The following is a 22,694-nucleotide window of genomic DNA, read 5'->3' on the forward strand; positions in this document are numbered from 1 at the left end:
TTTGATGTGTTTCCAATGATCCATTTTACCCACTAGAATGTGTTAAATTGTTTAGAATTTTTTTTATTTGAAACAGATACCTAAATATGATTACTGTGGTAATCTCTATAGAAAAGATATGTAAACGAAAATGAGAGGCAGTAGCTATTTCATCGGCAAAATAAAGATAAAGAAACAATTTCACGTGTATTTTATACTATGCAGCGGATATAACAGGTCATTGGAAACACATTAAGGGTAGAACAATTTTATAATACACTGTCTCTTAAACATAATAACACCACTGGCAACATTTGTACTATATAATTTAAAAAAATGGTGGCTCATTGAATCAGGGAAAAATGCTGGTTTATATATAAAGTGCTGAATGGTGATAGGGGCAGTTTCTACCTTCCAGGCTACCTAAAGTTCTCAGTAACATACATATATTGAAGGAGTTATTCAGTGCAAAATAAGGAACTGTAATGAACTAATATAAGGAGTGTGTTAGAGAACCATTCATTTTAAATTGTGTAGTTAAAGGGACACTGAACTATACTTCTCTCCTCTTATATTCATTCATCCATGCTTTATACTTTCCTTAAAGGGACACTAAGGAGCATACCCTGTTCTTTTGCAATTACCTTTTGAGCCTTTCCCTCCTTATGGAGGGTGTCAATGATGGTTTTCTGCACAACAGTCTTTCCCATGATTGTGATTTCTAATGAACCAGACTGAGAGACCATTTGAAGGCTCAGGAACCCTTTGCAGGTGTTATGGCTTAATTAGCCGTTTAGAGTGGGACACTTTGAGCCTATAATATTGCACCTTTTCACAATATTCTAATTTTCTGAGATTGTGGATTTGGGGTTTTCATGAGCTGTAAGCCATAATCATCACAATTATGACAAATCACAGCTTGAACTATCTTGCTTTGCATGTAATGAGTCTATCTCATATATTAGTTTCACCTTTTAGGTTGCATTAGTGAAATAAATGAACTTTTGCACAATATTCTAATTTTTCGAGTTTCACCTGTAAAGCAATTCACATTAACTGTGTTATTGATTGAAGCAGAATCTAATGGGATCCATAATTCCTACCATTCTGGTATGTTTCACATCAATCCCATTGGTTTAGACATGTTGAGTATTTATTTTTGTGATCAGATTAGCAGGGCCGGCTCAACCATGGGACCAAGTGTGTCCAACTGACCCAGAAAGCATTTGACAAGGGGCAGCACTTCAGTGACTGAGTTAGTTACTGTAAGACCCAGACCACTCCTCTGTTTTCGTGAGGGAAGTTGCAGGCTCCCAGCAGCTTAACCTCATCATGCACAAAGACGCAGAACCAGTCAGGGGCGACATTCAAGGTGGGACATGTTCATCTTTTCGCTAACTGCCTTCCCACTTATTATGCAGTTGTGCATAAGCATTAGTTGCATGCAGGTAGGTATTCAGGTTAGAACAAAAGAAAGAAAAGTTTGACAGTAACTCAGCACTCAAAGGGTATCCAAATCAATGCAATCCTGAGTAAGGACAGGGGAGATCACCTAAAACCAGGGATCTAATTAAAACTTAGCTTTTACTATGGATAATATAAAATATAAGTGTGTAAATGAAAACAAACAGTGTGTGTTTTAAATCTTAAATAAAAAAATACATATATAAATACTGTATATTACATAGGGTGTTCCCACCAATAACGATATAAGGTAACAAGAAATTAAAAAATCAATATCAGCCACACAGCCCAGCATAGACCAATACAAGGGGCTCACGGATTACAGGGGTTACTAGCTAAAAAAGAGGATTGACCTCGTCACCAATTAATCTAGTCTATGCAATACTGGAGCCCAGGTAAGCACTGTTCTGTGTGACTCGATACACGCTATGAGGACATTGCCTCATTACATACAATTTCAGCAGAGCTAATTTGGGGAGACTATTATGGGGGTAAAACTAACACCCAATACGCCTGATGCGCATTTCGCCGTTAGCACGGCTTTATCAAAGGCAAACCCGATCTGGGCTAACCTCCCTGCCTTTATTTAGCAAACAGCCAATCATATGGGAGTGTATTTACATACCCACCTCCAAACGCCTATCACTAAAGACTTAATCTTATTGGTTCAAAGATTAAGTCTTCAGTGATAGGCGTTTGGAGATGGGTGTGTAAATACACTCCCATATGATTGGCTGTTTGTCCTCATAGCGTGTATCGAGTCACACAGAACAGTGCTTACCTGGGCTCCAGTATTGCATAGACTAGATTAATTGGTGACGAGGTCAATCCTCTTTTTTAGCTAGTAACCCTTGCAATCCGTGAACCTCTTGTATTGGTCTGCGCTGGGCTGTGTGGCTGATATTGATTTTTTAATTTCTTGTTACCTTATATCCTTATTGGTAGGAACTAACACCCTATGTAATATATTTATATATGTATTTTTTAATTTAAGTTTTAAAACACACACTGTTTTTTTTTCATTTACACACTTATATTTTATATTATCCATAGTAAAAGCTAAGTTTTAATTAGATCCCTGGTTTCAGGTGATCTCCCCTGTCTTTACTCAGGATTGCATTGATTTGGATACCCTTTGAGTGCTGAGTTACTGTCAAACTTTTCTTTCTTGTGTTCATATCTACTTCTGACAGTCAGCACCCCCCTATTCCTTTTTTGATTGTAACTGTCTGTACTCTAATCGTAACACATATGTGTAATCACACACAACAACATATTGGAATATATATATATATATATATATAGACACTATATAAGGGGTTTTTGGGATCCTATAATATCTCCCACAATATCAAACCTTTTATCTAAGGTATTCAGGTTAGCAAGGTCAGAGGCCAGGCTAGTAGGTTGATATGCTTATTAGTAATGTTATAACTGGGTGGAGGGGGGCGTCATTTTATTCTTAGACACAGGCAGCACAATATTTTAAGCCGGCCCTGTAGATTAGAGAAGAACAAATGCAGAAATGGGAAGAAATCAAATTGCTGATGAATGAGAATGTACAAATTAGTTAATTGTATGCCTCATTAATTGATGCTAATGGTTATGTAAATAACAAAAACATACAGGCACATTAGGCAATCAACATCACTAATGAATTAATTAGCAATCATATTTGACTTTTCTTCCATGAAAGTCTGGGGAAATCTCAGTAAAAAAAGCCATCTGAAATGCTTATAATGTTCCTGAAAAAGAAATAAACACAAGAAAAAAGGAGCTAATTATCGATCCTGCTCACGCGCTAACTGTGCTCAACTTTAGCTTTTTGCGTGCATTGGATACTGTGCATTATACAAGTTAAAAGTAAAAAGTTTTTGCTCATGTGCTAACCTGACACTCACAATATCGCAACCGGGTTAACGTATTCCCCCATAGTACTAGATATACGTGTGTAGGTATATACACATATTATATATAGAAATATATTTAAGAATACAAATAACATTATCCTGTAAGTGAAGAACATTGGAATGTAAAATATGTACAGTAAATATAGAGTAAAACACAAAAATACATATGTACACACATATAAACATATATACATACATAAAGATATTTAGACATGCATATGTATTTATCTCTATGTTAAATTTCTTTGCAGCCTTTATTTTCTAACACCTGAGACCACATTCTAAGCAGTACCTCAAAAAATACAACCTAGAAAGTTGTTATACATTTGGTGCAAGTTTGACACACTCAGTTATTTTCCTCCATCTCTGCAATTTGCCTTTCTCAAATATTCTGTGCCTTTAAATGTTATGTCCGTTTGTGTTTGTTGATCAAGGGATTTCAGATAAATTTCCTATTTTAAATACATTTTTGCATCACAGTTTTCTTTATATATACAGTGCATATTTTCTTGTATCTTGTAAGTCTTTATAACTTTGTACCAAAATTGAAAAAAAATCTTATGGCATTTTCAAATATAAGATTTGCAAAAATTACAGCGACTACACCTAGGTTATCACAAACTGCTAAAAAGTTCCCTAAAAAAACCTAAATGTAGAAAATTAAATATGCAAATAGGGAGCGCCGAGAGGTGAAACTCAAACAAATTAGAATATTGTGCATAAGTTCATTTATTTCACTAATGCAACTTAAAAGGTGAAACTAATATATGAGATAGACTCATTACATGCAAAGCAAGATAGTTCAAGCCGTGATTTGTCATAATTGTGATGATTATGGCTTACAGCTCATGAAAACCCCAAATCCACAATCTCAGAAAATTAGAATATTGTGAAAAGGTGCAATATTCTAGGCTCAAAGTACCCCACTCTAATCAGTTAATTAAGCAATAACACCTGCAAAGGGTTCCTGAGCCTTTAAATGGTCTCTCAGTCTGGTTCAGTAGGAATCACAATCATGGGAAAGACTGCTGACCTGACAGTTGTGCAGAAAACCATCATTGACACCCTCCATAAGGAGGGAAAGCCTCAAAAGGTAATTGCAAAAGAAGTTGGATGTTCCCAAAGTGCTGTATAAAGTTATGTGGAAGGGAAAAGTGTGGAAGAAAAAGGTGGACAAGCAGCAGGGATGACCGCAGCCTGGAGAGGATTGTCAGGAAAAGGTCATTTAAAAGTGTTGGGGACTTTCACAAGGAGTGGACTGAGGCTGGAGTCAGTGCATCTAGAGCCACCACACACAGACGGATCCTGGACATGGGCTTCAAATGGCGTATTCCTCTTGTCAAGCCACTCTTGAACAACAAACAACGTCAGAAGCGTCTTACCTGGGCTAAAGAAAAACAGCCCTGGTCTGTTGCTCAGTGGTCCAAAGTCCTCTTTTCTGATGAGAGCACATTTTGCATCTCATTTGGAAACCAAGGACCCAGAGTATGGAGGAAGAATGGAGAGGCACACACTGCAAGATGCTTGAAGTCCAGTGTGAAGTTTCCACAGTCTGTGTTGATTTGGGGAGCCATGTCATCTGCTGGTGTTGGTCCACTGTGCTTCATTAAGTCCAGGGTTAACGCAGCCGTCTACCAGGAGATTTTGGAGCACTTCATGCTTCCTTCCGCTGACGAGCTCTATGGGGATGCTGACTTCATTTTCCAGCAGGACTTTGCACCTGCCCACACTGCCAAAAGCACCAAAACCTGGTTCAATGACCGTGGGATTACTGTGCTTGATTGGCCAGCAAACTCGCCTGACCTGAACCCCATAGAAAATGTATGGGGCATTGCCAAGAGAAAGATGAGAGACATGAGACCGAACAATGCAGAAGAGCTGAAGGCCGCTATTGAAGCATCCTGGTCTTCCATAACACCTCAGCAGTGCCACAGGCTGATAGCTTCCATGCCATGCCGCATTGAGGTAGTAATTGCTGCAAAAGGGACCCAAACCAAGTACTGAGTACATACAGTATGCATGCTTATACTATTCAGAGGTCCGATATTGTTCTATGTACAATCCTTGTTTTATTGATTGCATGTAATATTCTAATTTTCTGAGATTGTGGATTTGGGGTTTTCATGAGCTGTAAGCCATAATCATCACAATTATGACAAATCACGGCTTGAACTATCTTGCTTTGCATGTAATGAGTCTATCTCATATATTAGTTTCACCTTTTAAGTTGCATTAGTGAAATAAATGAACTTTTGCACAATATTCTAATTTTTCGAGTTTCACCGGTATAAGGCTAAAGTGATTTTATAGACATATAAAAATCATTTAAAAACAAAAAATTTATTACACAGATATATGAGTTACCCTAGTGCTATTTTTTGTTTGTAACCCATATATCTGTGTAATAAATTGTTTATGTTTTTAAATGATTTTTATGTTTCTATAAAATCACTTTTGCCTTATAGGTGCTCCCTATTTACATATTTAATTTACAAATATAATGTAGTATGTCAAACTTTACCTTTGAGCATTTCAGACAGATGTTCAAACATTCTTGCTTCCATTTTGAGATTCTTTTAGATGTTAAAGGCACATAAAACCCAATTTTCAAATAAAGCATTGAATTTTAAATAACTTTCCGATTTATTTTTATGATCTAATTTGCTTTGTTCTCTTGGCATCTTTGTTGAAAAGCATATCTAGGTAGGCTCAGGAGCTGCTGATTGATGGCTGCACATGTATGCCTCATGTTATTCGCTCATCTATGTGCATTGCTGTTTCTTCAACAAAAGATACTGGCGGCTAGATTTAGAGTTTTGTCGGTAACGACCCGCGTAGCTAACGCTGGCTTTTTTCTGGCCGCACTTTTTAAATACCTCTGGTATTTAGAGTTCACAGAATGGCTGCGTTAGGCTCCAAAAAGGGAGCGTACAGGCAAATTTAACGCCACTGCAACTCTCGATACCAGAGTTGCTTACGGACGCGGCCAGCTTAAAAAACGTGCTCGTGCACGATTCCCCCATAGAAAACAATGGGGCTGTTTGAGCTGAAAAAAAAACCTAACACCTGCAAAAAAGCCGCGTTCAGCTCCTAACGCAGCCCCATTGTTTCCTATGGGGAAACACTTCCTACGTCTGCACCTAACACTCTAACATGTACCCCGAGTCTAAACACCCCTAACCTTACACTTATTAACCCCTAATCTGCCGCCCCCGCTATCGCTGACCCCTGCATATTATTTTTAACCCCTAATCTGCCGCTCCGTAAACCGCCGCTACTTACATTATCCCTATGTACCCCTAATCTGCTGCCCCTAACACCGCCGACCCCTATATTATATGTATTAACCCCTAATCTGCCCCCCACAACGTCGCCTCCACCTGCCTACACTTATTAACCCCTAATCTGCCGAGCGGACCGCACCGCTATTATAATAAAGTTATTAACCCCTAATCCGCCTCACTAACCCTATAATAAATAGTATTAACCCCTAATCTGCCCTCCCTAACATCACCAACACCTAACTTCAAACATTAACCCCTAATCTGCCGACTGGAGCTCACCGCTATTCTAATAAATGTATTAACCCCTAAAGCTAAGTCTAACCCTAACACTAACACCCCCCTAAGTTAAATATAATTTAAATCTAACGAAATTAATTAACTCTTATTAAATAAATTATTCCTATTTAAAGCTAAATACTTATCTGTAAAATAAATCCTAATATAGCTACAATATAAATTATAATTATATTATAGCTATTTTAGGATTTATATTTATTTTACAGGTAACTTTGTATTTATTTTAACCAGGTACAATAGCTATTAAATAGTTAAGAACTATTTAATAGCTAAAATAGTTAAAATAATTACAAATTTACCTGTAAAATAAATCCTAACCTAAGTTACAATTAAACCTAAGACTACACTATCAATAAATAAATTAAATAAAATACCTACAATTACCTACAATTAAACCTAACACTACACTATCAATAAATGAATTAAATACAATATCTACAAATAAATACAATTAAATAAACTAACTAAAGTACAAAAAATAAAAAAGAACTAAGTTACAAAAAATAAAAAAATATTTACAAACATTAGAAAAATATTACAACAATTTTAAACTAATTACACCTACTCTAAGCCCCCTAATAAAATAACAAAGCCCCCCAAAATAAAAAAATGCCCTACCCTATTCTAAATTACAAAAGTTCAAAGCTCTTTTACCTTACCAGCCCTGAACAGGGCCCTTTGCGGGGCATGCCCCAAGAAATTCAGCTCTTTTGCCTGTAAAAAAACACATACAATACCCCCCCCCAACATTACAACCCACCACCCACATACCCCTAATCTAACCCAAACCCCCCTTAAATAAACCTAACACTAAGCCCCTGAAGATCTTCCTACCTTGTCTTCACCTCACCGGGTATCACACCGATCCGTCCTGGCTCCGATATCTTCATCCAACCCAAGCGGGGGCTAGACATCCATCATCCGACGGCTGAAGAAGTCCAGAAGAGGGTCCAAAGTCTTCATCCTATCCGGGAAGAAGAGTAGATCCGGACCGGCAACCATCTTCTTCCAAGCGGCATCTTCTATCTTCATCCGATGAGGACCGGCTCCATCGTGAAGACCTCCAGCGCGGACCCATCTTCTTCCGATGACGTCCAACTGAAGAATGACGGTTCCTTTAAGGGACGTCATCCAAGATGGCGTCCCTCGAATTCCGATTGGCTGATAGGATTCTATCAGCCAATCGGAATTAAGGTAGGAAAATTCTGATTGGCTGATGGAATCAGCCAATCAGAATCAAGTTCAATCCGATTGGCTGATCCGATCAGCCAATCAGATTGAGCTCGCATTCTATTGGCTGATCGGAACAGCCAATACAATGCGAGCTCAATCTGATTGGCTGATCGGATCAGCCAATCGGATTGAACTTGATTCTGATTGGCTGATTCCATCTGCCAATCAGAATTTTCCTACCTTAATTCCGATTGGCTGATAGAATCCTATCAGCCAATCGGAATTCGAGGGAAGCCATCTTGGATGACGTCCCTTAAAGGAACCGTCATTCTTCAGTTGGACGTCGTCGGAAGAAGATGGGTCCACGCTGGAGGTCTTCACGATGGAGCCGGTCCTCATCGGATGAAGATAGAAGATGCCGCTTGGAAGAAGATGGTTGCCGGTCCGGATCTACTCTTCTTCCCGGATAGGATGAAGACTTTGGACCCTCTTCTGGACTTCTTCAGCCGTCGGATGATGGATGTCTAGCCCCCGCTTGGGTTGGATGAAGATATCGGAGCCAGGATGGATCGGTGTGATACCCGGTGAGGTGAAGACAAGGTAGGAAGATCTTCAGGGGCTTAGTGTTAGGTTTACTTAAGGGGGGTTTGGGTTAGATTAGGGGTATGTGGGTGGTGGGTTGTAATGTTGGGGGGGTATTGTATGTGTTTTTTTACAGGCAAAAGAGCTGAATTTCTTGGGGCATGCCCCGCAAAGGGCCATGTTCAGGGCTGGTAAGGTAAAAGAGCTTTGAACTTTTGTAATTTAGAATAGGGTAGGGCATTTTTTTATTTTGGGGGGATTTGTTAATTTATTAGGGGGCTTAGAGTAGGTGTAATTAGTTTAAAATTGTTGTAATATTTTTCTAATGTTTGTAAATATTTTTTTATTTTTTGTAACTTAGTTCTTTTTTATTTTTTGTACTTTAGTTAGTTTATTTAATTGTATTTATTTGTAGATATTGTATTTAATTCATTTATTGATAGTGTAGTGTTAGGTTTAATTGTAGGTTATTGTAGGTATTTTATTTAATTTATTTATTGATAGTGTAGTGTTAGGTTTAATTGTAACTTAGGTTAGGATTTATTTTACAGGTAAATTTGTAATTATTTTAACTATTTTAGCTGTTAAATAGTTCCTAACTATTTAATAGCTATTGTACCTGGTTAAAATAAATACAAAGTTACCTGTAAAATAAATATAAATCCTAAAATAGCTATAATATAATTTATATTGTAGCTATATTAGGATTTATTTTACAGGTAAGTATTTAGCTTTAAATAGGAATAATTTATTTAATAAGAGTTAATTAATTTCGTTAGATTTAAATTATATTTAAATTAGGGGGGTGTTAGTGTTAGGGTTAGACTTAGCTTTAGGGGTTAATACATTTATTAGAATAGCGGTGAGCTCCAGTCGGCAGATTAGGGGTTAATGTTTGAAGTTAGGTGTCGGCGATGTTAGGGAGGGCAGATTAGGGGTTAATACTATTTATTATAGGGTTAGTGAGACGGATTAGGGGTTAATAACTTTATTATAATAGCGGTGCGGTCCGCTCGGCAGATTAGGGGTTAATAAGTGTAGGCAGGTGGAGGCGACGTTGTGGGGGGCAGATTAGGGGTTAATACATATAATATAGGGGTCGGCGGTGTTAGGGGCAGCAGATTAGGGGTACATAAGTATAACGTAGGTGGCGGTCGGCAGATTAGGGGTTAATTATTGTAGGTAGCTGGCGGCGACGTTGTGGGGGGCAGGTTAGGGGTTAATAAATATAATATAGGGGTCGGCGGTGTTAGGGGCAGCAGATTAGGGGTACATAAGTATAACGTAGGTGGCGGTCGGCAGATTAGGGGTTAAAAATATTTAATCGAGTGGCGGCGATGTGGGGGGACCTCGGTTTAGGGGTACATAGGTAGTTTATAGGTGTTAGTGTACTTTAGAGCACAGTAGTTAAGAGCTTTATGAACCGGCGTTAGCCCAGAAAGCTCTTAACTACTGACTTTTTTCTGCGGCTGGAGTTTTGTCGTTAGAATTCTAACGCTCACTTCAGACACGACTCTAAATACCGGAGTTAGAAAGATCCCATTGAAAAGATAGGATACGCAATTGACGTAAGGGGATCTGCGGTATGGAAAAGTCGCGGCTGAAAAGTGAGCGTTAGACCCTTTCCTGACTAACTCCAAATACCGGCGGTAGCCTAAAACCAGCGTTAGGAGCCTCTAACGCTGGTTTTCACGGCTACCGCCAAACTCTAAATCTAGGCCTAAGAGAAGGAAGCAATAGAAGTAAATTGGAAAGTGGTTTAAAATCATATTCTCTAAATCATGAAAAAAAAATTGGGGTTTCATGTCCCTTTAAGTAATCCAGATTCACCAACCTGGTTTATGACTCTCTCTGGTCTGAAGCCAGGATAGTCTCCCTAACACAATGTAGGCTTTTAATTAACAAATCAGATGTTACCTTTACTTGCAACGGCCTACTCCAATGGTTATATAAAGCATCAATTATAATAATTTATAATAATATTTAACATTCTTATTCAATTAATGGTAATATATAAGAGCTACTTAATATTTCCCACATTGTAGTATCTTAGAAATATTATAAAAATTGTGTTTCTTCAAATTTTGGGGGAAGGCTTTACTAATATAGGGCTAGATTACAAGTGGCGTGCTATTTAGCACTTTCCGAAAAGAGTTATTAATTTTTCAGATTCCAATGTTCTTCACATACAGGAAAATTGTATTTTTATTTTTATATATATATACACACACACCTGTACAAATTATTAGACCTGTTGGTTAAAATCGTAATTTTCATATTTATTCTGAAGGGGACATGAAACCGTCATTTTTTCTTTCATGATTTAGAAAGAGCATGCAATGTTAAACAACTTTCTAATTTACATCTTTTATCTATTTTGCTTAATTCTCTTGATATCCTTTGTTGCAAGCATATCTAGATAGGCTTAGTAGCTGCTGATTGGTTACTGCACATAGATGCCTCGTGTGATTAGCTCACCCATGTGCACTGCTATTTCTTCAGCAAAGGATAGCTAAGGAATGAAGCAAATTAGATAATAGAAGTAAATTGGAATGTTGTTTAAAAATTGTATTATCTACCTGAATCATGAAAGAAATATTTTTGGTTTAGTGTCCCTTTAATAGTGTTGATTGATTTTTTTAAGTTTTGTTTTTTATTCCATGTTACATTGGCAACATCTGCAATACATATTTACATGTAATTTGATGTAATATTACTAAAATATTTGGTAAATTACCAAGCCCAAAAGCATGCCGCAGTACAAGATTGCTGAAATAGTAGGTTTATCACGTAGTTCTGTAAAGAATATTAAGAAAAAAATTGATTGTGGGGATGGTTTCCAGCTAACATGCACTGGACAGTTCTATTGGATACATTGATGCCTGAATCCTGAATGTGTTTAGTCAAGACTCTGACAGGCAGTTTCCTATTTTGATTTAGTGCAGAAATTGCAAATTCTTCTGTCAGTTCTTTGTGTAGTGTCAACCGCATTGGTAAAATTATTCAGTTGATCTTCTATACATAAATCCTTCCTGATCTTTATTAGGTTTGGGAGTTGCTAATATAAGTAGTTCTCAAAGTAAATTTTAAAAAGATTATATAAAGAAATCTGAATTTTATCAGACAGACTTTTTATAAAAAGGTGTCTGTCATTTTTTTTTGTTCACTGTGAATGAACATTAAGAACACGAAAGCATGCAAAATGTTTAGTTTTCAGAATTATTGTGTCTAGTGGTTGTTTGTTACGTTAAAGATGATTAAAAAAAAAAAAAAGCAAACAAAAAACAAACAAAATAAAACCTTTGAGTGGAGGTCACATGTTTCCTGTCTAGAGTGGAGCTCTAGTCTAGTCTGCAGCCAGACCCTTCTCGCAGCCAGACCCTTCTCGCAGCCAGACCCTTCTCGCAGCCAGACCCTTCTCGCAGCCAGACCCTTCTCAATTTTGTGGGTAGCCCATCAGGGCCTGCCACTTTATCCATAGGTTATTGCTTTAACATCTAAAATGTAATAATGTACAGTTGAGTGATTTAGTTGTTTTAGCTGGAAATCATTTATTTGTGACATTTTAATCTTTTGCGAAAGACCTTGCCAGTTCTTATCAGTTTTCCATTGGGAGTTATATAGAAATCTACAAACATTTTTGCAATAGATAAAAAAAAAAGAGAGAACGCTCAACCTGGGAACCAACAATAGCATAATAGCTTGTTCTATGTCTAGTTGCCATCCAAGAAGCAGCCTCTTTGAGCGCTTCTCTCTTTTTATTAAAATTATGACACTTAGGGAAGTCTCCCTAAGTGTGATGCAGGAATCCAGACGTGGACCCGTTGCTCAGTGTGCCTAGAGGGATATGGCTGCACCTCACTGACGAGGCCACAATAGGCCGAAACGTAAGTCTGGAGTTTTGCTGTTTCTCTTGTTCAGAAAGGGATTGCCTGGTATTTCGGGGCTGGACTGTACTGTGAAGTCAGTATCAGACTGATATGCTACAGGAAAGTTCTTCTCTGTGAAAGGCATATATTGAGCAAAAAGAGGCTGCTTCTAGGGTGGTAACTAGCCATAGAACAAGCTATTATGCTATTGTTCGTTCCCAGGTTGAGTGCTTCTCTCTTTTTATTTTTGCAATAGACTCCATGGGGATGAATTATTAAGCTCCGAATGCAGCTTGATGCCCCTGTTTCCTTGCAAGTCTTCAGGCTCGCTGGAAACAGCAGTTATGAAGCAGCAGTCTTTAGACCGCTGCTCCATAACTGGTCCGCCTGCTCTGAGGCTGCGGACATCAATCCGCCTGATCCTATATCGGGCTGATTGACACCCCCTGCTAGGTGTGCAATGATAAATGTCGACAGCGTATGCTGTCGGCATTCATCGATGTCTGTAGGACATGATCCGCTGAGCGGATCATGTTGGATAGACCGATGATAAATCGGCCCCCATGTCTGTATGTTTTTCCATTAAATTAATAGCATGATTTTGGCTTTTCATTTCTGGTTATTGCAGCTAACATTTTACCAGATTTATTACCTCATCTATAAAATATAAAACTCTAGCTTTTTCATGTTTTCTTTTTGTTCGTTTCCTAATGCAGTCATCTTGTTGCCTTTTAGCTAGAATAGATAATAGTTTTGTTTGGTTGATTTTGATGGATGTAGCTGATATTACAAAAAAAGCATTGGATAAGTTTAAATATAATTCTTGCTCATCTCTTCTCCTATTTTCTTAAATGTAATAATATACAAGGGCATGTCTGCTTTTAATATTACTTTATAAGTTTCACATAACTTTATTATTTTCCTGAAATTCCTCCCACTAAGAATAAAGAAACTGTTATATCTTACCTCTTTTTATAGAACAGGATAAGGGTAATAAAACTTGGGAATGGTCTAACAAAGTTACATTCAATATTTTAACAAAAAAACTAAATTCGTAGCCATGTCTATAAGAGGGCATTATTATTCTGTGACTTACATGTAAATTCAATTTCATTAGGGTTTTATCCCACCATATATCTTCTATCCCTAAGGTAGTGTTTAATGAGTCTCATATTTTATTGTAGACAAACTAGATTTGCTCCCTCCATTTAAATTCCCAATCTTTACATCACTTAAATCTATAACCGGGTTTGGAGTAATGTTAAAATCACCAATGAGAATTACTCTTGTATCTGTAAAATTTGTAGAACATTCTCCCAAAACATACTGTTCTACTCATTAGGACAGTATATACTATATTACACAAAGTATAGTTACAATCTGCAATTTAAACCTGCAGAATTATATATCTCCCTTGTGTATCAGTGATGACTTGATGCAAGATTCATAGTAAATTCCTTTGATCCATCCATATTTGAATTTCTGGTGTTTCCTAGATGTCAAATGTTGTGTCTTGCTAACATGCTATATCCATGTTTATTTAAGTGTTTTTGTATTGTTTTTCTTTTAATAGGTAAATTTACTCCTCCAATATTCAATGATTTAATATATAACCCTTTCAATAATACAAAGCAGACTCAATTGCAGTGCAAACAAATAAAAAAAATACCCATAAATCTCACAAACCATAGTATGTGTATCCCCGTGAAGTAGAAAAGGAAGAAGAAGAAAAAATGGGAAGTAGATCCCCTTCTCGCAACCGCCCTTTGTGAAAACAAAAGATACTTACTAAATATCCACATAAAATATAGAACTATATTCTGTGCAGTAAAAAATTAAGAAGAAAAAATGTGCAAAAAAACAGAATTTATACTTACTGATAAATTTATTTCCTTCGGGCTTATGAGAGTCCATAGCTTCATAACATGTGGGATATATTCCAGACTATTAGGAGGAGGTCAACGACCCTCACAGAGCTTTAGCCCCTCCCACCACCTCTCCCTCTCCAGTTTATATATAGCCGATCAGAGGAAAGAGACAGAGAAAAGGTAGGAAAGACAGAAAGCAGGGTTACGAGGTGCAAATGAGAATTATCCCCATATACAAAAATAGGGTGGGGGCTATAGACTTTCATCAGCCTGAAGGAAATACATTTATCAGTAAGTATAAATTCTGTTTTCCTTCTTAGCTGATGAGAGTCCATGGCTTCATAACATGTGGGATACAATACCCAAGCTGAGAGACCATGTTAACGGGTGGGACAATAAGTAGGCAGTTCCTATTTGACAGACACTGCGGCCTGAAGGACTTTCCTAACAAAAACTGCTTCAGAAGAAGCATAAATCTCAAATGATAACACTTGAAAAAAGTGTAAAGGGAAGACCAAGTTGTGAACAAAACAGTTCATTCGATATCTAACCATTTAGAGAGCTAGTTTATAGGCCCTTATCTAGTCCATCCTGAAGGAACTGAAGTGTTCTGTGAAATTTAAAGGATTTTGAAGAATAAAACCTCAAGAAGAACATGAAAGAAAGTAAGCTTTCCATATGTTAAGATAAATTCTCTAAAAAAAAAAGTTGCGTGAGAGCTCTCTAGGTGTAACAGACAAAAGCTGAACCCCAAAAAGGTCACACTGATCTCTCTAAATGTGACCAAAAGATAGCTGAAGAAACAAAAAAAATTAGTAGGGGAAAAGCGTTCTAACAAGAGGAGCTGTCTCTAAGTGTCTCACAAGAGGATACAATAATTAGTGTAATCAGTAACAGAACATATCTAAAATGACGTATATAAAAGATAAAAGAATAATTTATTAAATAAACATATAACCTAACATACGTATGCCGGCATCTAAAAACAATGATAAGACATTCATATAAACAAAGGTCATAAGGCAGATACTAGTACACAAACAACTGCTAGTAGCAAGAAGCGTAAGTACCAATCCAATGAAAAGCCAAAGAAGTTAATGTTAAATGTCTCAAAAGAGCTTATCGAGCAGAGTACCTTAGGGAGAGTATTTTCATGCTTGGCCGGTTTGTTCACTGTGCATGTGTGTTGTAGAGCGGAATAGTTACCGCTCGTGATGTACAAAGCTTGGGCTGATCGTAGGCAGGGCAGATCGTAGGCTGACTTGTTTGATAGCCAGTTGGTGGTTTTGAAATCAATGAAGTGGTTCAGGAAAAAACAATAGCTGCTCACAAGAAGTCTGCAAGATACTAGCTAAATGTCACAACGTGTTTAATACAGACCAGACGTGTATCACTAAATGATCTAATAATACCTGTCCTCTGTATCTATTGGATAGTATACCCCTTTACAGGTGATAAAACATCTATGTGTTTCGGCTGTGTTCCCAGCCTTTATCAAGATGTCTCACCTGTGGTATTGGGTCATCTTAAATAGCCTCCTTGAAATGGGTGGTTTTTGATTGACAGCTTTTTACTCCAATGATGTTTCACATGTACTCTCTCACCTGTTTCACATTTTATCAATCTCTTCACACTTGTGATGATTAAGAGGTGTTTTTAACCCCTTGATGTGTTCACACTTTCTGCTCTTATAAGCTCATTTAAATTCAAAAAGTGAGATGTACATCAGACAATGTTTAAAGAACTTTATAGGGCCATAAAGGTAGCATCAGAGAAAAGAATGTTATTTCTATATCATTGTGAGAGACGTACATAAATGGAAGTGTTAAAAATGAGGTATAAAAAACATGAGTTACTGAATTTGGAAAAATTGACAATAGTTAATATTATAAATATAGATCGGTCCAGAATAGAAAGTAATTCAGGACGAACAAATGAAAAGTATTATTATTAATTTATTGCAGAATAAAAAAATATATATTTTATTAAAAAATGTATTTCAGAATAAAATGATTCAGAATAGAAAATGATTCAGAATAAAAATAATTCAGAATAAACAATTAAGGTCAAATTCCATGTTCAGACCTCTAGGGTAAAGGGTTTTAAAATAGAATATCAATTCAAAACTATCAGACAAGATGACCCATAATATTCACATAATTTCTCAAAATGTCAAGGGATTCAACTCCCCTCAAAAGCGCTTAATGGCGATGCTTCATATACACAAACTTCATGCAGAAATACTGTTCCTGCAAGAGACACATTTTCAGAAAAATAAAGACCCCAGATACTTTGACCGCCACTACATTAATCACTATCATAGCTCATATTCTCAAAAAAAGAGGGGTGTAAGCATCCTGTTCCAGAAAAACATATCATTCCAGCATATACAAACCTCTAAGGATAAGGGAGGGAGATTTCTTTGTGTCTTTGGCTTAAGGTATGGTACACCAGTAACATTTATGCACCATATACCCTTTTTTCGTATGGTATTCCAGAAAATCCTAGACCTAGCCAAGGGAATAATAATATAGGAAGGAGACTTCAACTTTCCAATACAACCTCAATTGGATAGCTCCAACCCTAATGCTCGAGTCTCCCAAAAAACTGCCCATTACCTATGGAAAATGCTAAAAGAACATAATCTACTGTATATGATACCTAGAGATATTTCAACAGTGATAAACGAGACTATACCTTTTTTTCATCACCTTTTAAAACATATAGCAGTTTAGACTATTTCCTTACTAACCAGGGTGGTCTACCATACACAGCTAATTCCTTAATAAAAACTACTACATGGTCGGATCACTCAGTCAATTGTTGTTACAATTAAAATGGCTTAATACTAGACACACTAAATTCTCATGGAAATTAGATGATACATTCTTAAATTCCACAGAATTACAAGAAACACTATCCAAATCACTCACAGAATTCTTTACCATAAACTCTACCCCAGACATAGACGATTTCACCCTTTGGGAAAGACACAAGTATTACATGAGGGGAGACTTTATAAAATATAAAGCACAAAAGAAAAAGATTGCCCGTCAACAATACCTAGATCTAACTACTCAACTCTTAAATATAGAGTACCAACATAAAATAAATCCTACTGACCCAGATATATTTAAGGAGCTTCAAGATAGGAGATATAAATTAAAGGAGCTATTAGCTCAGGAACAACCATCAATAATTCAAATATATAAACAAAGATTTTTCTATAATGGTAACAAAGTGGGGAAATTGTTATCCAGATATCTGAAACCGAGAAAATTGAAATCATTTGTTCACGAACTAAGCACCCCTCTTAAACAGAAATTACTCACTACCCCTGACATCATTAATTAATTTAGAGAATACTTCTCTAAACTCTATAACCTTCATACTACAATTGACCAAACAAATATAGACGCCAACATAAATGATTACCTACAGCAAACGTCCCTCCCAACTTTGACCACAAAACAAATGAATGAGTTAGATGCCCCAATCACTCTGCCAGAGATAACCCTAGCCATAAAAGACTTAAATGCGGGTAAAAGTCTGGCCCCAGACATTTAAAGAAACCCTGGCCCCTTTTCTTTTAAGCTTATTTAACAAAGTAGGAAATAAAAATCCCCAAAGAATGGAACCCAGGAAAATCCCAAACACCCCACCCAATTTTAGACCTATTTTCCTTTTAAATGTGTATGTCAAACTCTTTGCAAAAATCTTAGCGATCTGTATCAACAGGATCCCACCGTCTCTAATCCACATTAATCAAGCTGGCTTTACACCACACCGTGAGGCTAGAGATAATACCATAAAAATCATCTATCTTATATTACACAAACGGAAATCCCATCAATATTTTTATCAATAGACGCAGAGAAAGCCTTCGTTAGGCTCAATTGGAGGTTCCTAAAAGCTGTAATGAATAAATATGGATTTGGCCCAACAACAATAGAGAAAATATTTGCATTATATCACCTTCCCACTGCCAGAATACATTTAAATGATGTGTTATCATTTCCTATAAACATCACTAATGGAACTCGCCAAGGCTGTCCCTTATTGCCTACACTATTTATATTAGCCATGGAACTACTAGCTACCAATATTAGCCATAATCAAAATATTAAAGGAATTACAATTAACCACACACATTATAAAATGGCACTTAATGCAGATGGCATAATGCTCACCCTTACTTCTCCAGTTAGCTCACTTCATGCTCTTACAACAGAGTTCTCAAGATACAGCAAACTTTCATATTTCAAGATCAAAAATAAATAAATTTATGCTTACCTGATAAATTTATTTATCTTGTGGTGTATCCAGTCCACGGATCATCCATTACTTGTGGGATGCCAATACCAAAGCTATAGGACACGGATGAAGGGAGGGACAAGGCAGGCGCTTAAACGGAAGGCACCACTGCCTGTAAGACCTTTCTCCCAAAAATAGCCTTTGAAGAAGCAAAAGTATCAAATTTATAGAATTTAGAAAAAGTATGAAGCGAAGACCAAGTCGCCGCCTTACAAATCTGTTCAACAGAAGCCTCATTCTTAAAAGCCCATGTGGAAGCTACCGCTCTAGTAGAATGAGCTGTATTTTTTTCAGGAGGCTGCTGGCCAGCAGTCTCATAAGCTAAGCATATTATACTCCTTAGCCAAAAAGAAAGAGAAGTTGCCGAAGCCTTTTGGCCTCTCCTCTGTCCAGAGTAGACAACAAACAATGCAGATGTTTGACGAAAATCTTTAGTAGCTTGTAAATAAAACTTTAAAGCACGAACCACGTCAAGATTGTGTAATAGATGTTCCTTCTTTGAAGAAGGATTAGGACACAGTGACGGAACAACAATCTCCTGATTGATATTTTTATTAGATACCACCTTAGGTAGAAAAGCAGGTTTGGTACGTAACACTACCTTATCTGCATGGAAAATGAGATAAGGGGAATCACATTGTAAAGCAGATAACTCCGAAACTCTTCGAGCCGAGGAGATAGCTACTAAAAACAGAACTTTCCAAGATAAGAGCTTAACATCTATGGAATGCAAAGGTTCACACGGAACCCCTTTAAGAACCTTAAGAACTAAATTTAAACTCCATGGCAGAGCAACAGGTTTAAACACAGGCTTGATTCTAACCAGAACCTGACAAAACGCCTGAACATCTGGAACCTCAGCCAGACGTTTGTGCAAAAGAATAGACAGAGCAGAAATCTGTCCCTTTAAGGAACTAGCTGACAAACCCTTCTCCAATCCTTCTTGGAGAAAGGATAATATCCTAGGAATCCTGACTTTACTCCATGAGTAACCCTTGGATTCACACCAATGAAGATATTTACACCATATCTTATGATAGATTTTCCTGGTGACAGGCTTTCGTGCCTGTATTAAGGTATCAATGACCGACTCGGAGAAACCACGCTTTGATAAAATCAAGCGTTCAATCTCCAAGCAGTCAGACGCAGAGAAATTAGATTTGGATGGTTGAAAGGACCCTGAAGTAGAAGGTCCTGTCTCAGTGGAGTCGATGGTGGAAAGGATGACATGTCCACCAGATCTGCATACCAAGTCCTGCGTGGCCACGTAGGTGCTATCAAAATCACTGAAGCTCTCTCCTGCTTGATCTTGGCAATCAGACGAGGGAGCAGAGGAAACGGTGGAAACACATAAGCCAGGTTGAAGGACCAAGGCGCTGCTAGAGCATCTATCAGTGCTGCCTTGGGATCCCTGGACCTGGATCCGTAACAAGGAAGCTTGGCGTTCTGACGAGACACCATGAGATCCAGTTCTGGTTTGCCCCAAAGTTGAATCAACTGTGCAAATACCTCCGGATGGAGCTCCCACTCCCCCGGATGAAAAGTCTGTCGACTTAGAAAATCCGCCTCCCAGTTCTTTACTCCTGGGATATGGATAGCTGATAGATGGCAAGAGTGAATCTCTGCCCATAGAATTATCTTTGAAACCTCCAACATTGCTAGGGAACTCCTTGTTCCCCCTTGATGGTTGATGTAAGCTACAGTTGTGATGTTGTCCGACTGAAATCTGATGAACCTGACCGCAGCTAGCTGAGGCCAAGCCTGAAGAGCATTGAATATCGCTCTTAGTTCCAGAATGTTTATCGGAAGGAGGGCCTCCTCCTGAGTCCACGAACCCTGCGCCTTCAGGGAGTTCCAGACTGCACCCCAGCCCAGATGATGATGATCCTACCCAATATATTATACATCTTCCAGGCACTTCCTATGCCATTACCTGACCAATATTTACACACCCTACAAAAAACCATTAACACCTTTATTTCGTCTAAACATATGACCAGAGTCCCAATGCGAACTATGTATATGCCAAAAGAAAAGGGTGGACTGGGAGCACCTAACCTTACATACTATAGAATAGCTACTCACCTTGTTAGAATTGTTAATTGGTGTAAAAAGGAAAATGAAAAAGAGTGGATTCTAATAGAAAGCTCTCTAGCTCACTCATCAAACCTAGGTAGCCTATGCTGGTCCCTTACAACACAACAGAAAGCTTTATTAAAGGGACAGTCAACACCAGAATTTTTGTTGTTTAAAAAGATAGATAATCCCTTTATTACACATTCCATAGTTTTGCATAACCAACACAGTTATATTAATACACTTTTTACTTCTGTGACTAACTTGTATCTAAGCATCTTCTAACCACCCCTAATCACATGACTTTTATTTATTATCTATTGACTTGCATTTTAGCCAATTAGTGCAGTGTCTGCCACTAGCCACGGGCATTATCACAATGTTATATATATGGCCTACATGAGCTAGCTCTCCCCTGCTGTGAAAAGCAAATAAAAAAGAGGAGGACTTCAAGGGCTTAGAAATTATCATATGAGCCTTCCTAGGTTTGCTTTCAACTAAGAATACCAAGAGAACAAAGCAAAATTGTTGATAAAAGTAAATTGGAAAGTTGTTTAAAATTTCATGCCCCATTTGAAAAATGAAAGTTTTTTTTGGACTTGACTGTCCCTTTAACTTTATCCACCCATACTAAGGAAACATTACGAATATGGGAATGTTTGATCAATAAGACAAAAATTCATCTATCTCCACAATTCCTTCACCACTATCCCCTATTATCACAAATGCAATTTTTCACATAAAACAAAATGCGGCTGTAGCTACACCTAGTTCAATACACTCTATGATCCGATTTTATGTGGTTTTATCCAATGGTAAATTACACTCTAGATTAGAACTATGAAATCTCAACATACAAAATATATATAAATAAATAAATAAATATATATAAATATAAATACCAGCAATTACATCATCTTATTGCTTCTCACTTAGATAAAACAAATATAAGCAAAAATGTAACTGAGCTTTTATGCTACCAAAATATAACCATAACCAAAAGTATTTTATCCAACACTTATAAAATTATTTTACACTCACAAAAACTTCCCACATGCAGTTTGAAATGGGAAGAGGAACTTAATGTTAAACTCACGGAAAAAGAATGGCTCACAATATTTCGCCATATGAATTCCTCCTCATCCTCAGTGAGATTCTGGAAAATCAACATGAAGCTATTCAGTAGATGGTACTATATCCCACGTAGACTAGCACAAATATTCCCAACATCCTCAGCCCTATGCTGGAGAAAATGTGGCCAAGTAGGTTCAGCGTTACATATATGGTGGAGTTGTCCGGAGATAGTAGGATATTGGTCACTTATAACCAGAGAAATATCTAAAGTACTGCAATTTGATATCCCATTGGACCCGATAATATGTCTATCCAACAAACCTACCAAACTGAAATGTAGACTTCTATCTAAATTATTAGATTTAATGTTATATTGTGCCAAGCAATTCATTCCCAGATTATGGAAAAATAAGACAGTCCCTTCAGTAAATTAATGGATCTCTCATGTCTCATTAATTATAACACTTGAAAAACACCATTACTTTATGATACATCAAATAATGAATGACTATCTCTCTATTAAGTTCCTATGGGAGTAATATAGATACTCTAGAGAAGGATAGTAATAATGATATTCAAATATGCTGTTTACATATATTTTTCTTTTGACACTGTCAAAACACTATCGGCTAGATTACGAGTTTTGCGTTAGGCTTAAAAAGCAGTGTTGGCCGGTCCTAACGCTGCTTTTTAACGCCCGCTGGTATTACGAGTCTTGCAGGTACAGGTGTACCGCTCACTTTTTTGGCCAGACTTGGAAATACCGCAAATCCACTTACGTAAATTGCGTATCCTACTTTTTCA

Source organism: Bombina bombina, chromosome 1, assembly GCF_027579735.1.
Source record: "Bombina bombina isolate aBomBom1 chromosome 1, aBomBom1.pri, whole genome shotgun sequence".
Classification (NCBI taxonomy): Eukaryota; Metazoa; Chordata; class Amphibia; order Anura; family Bombinatoridae; genus Bombina; species Bombina bombina.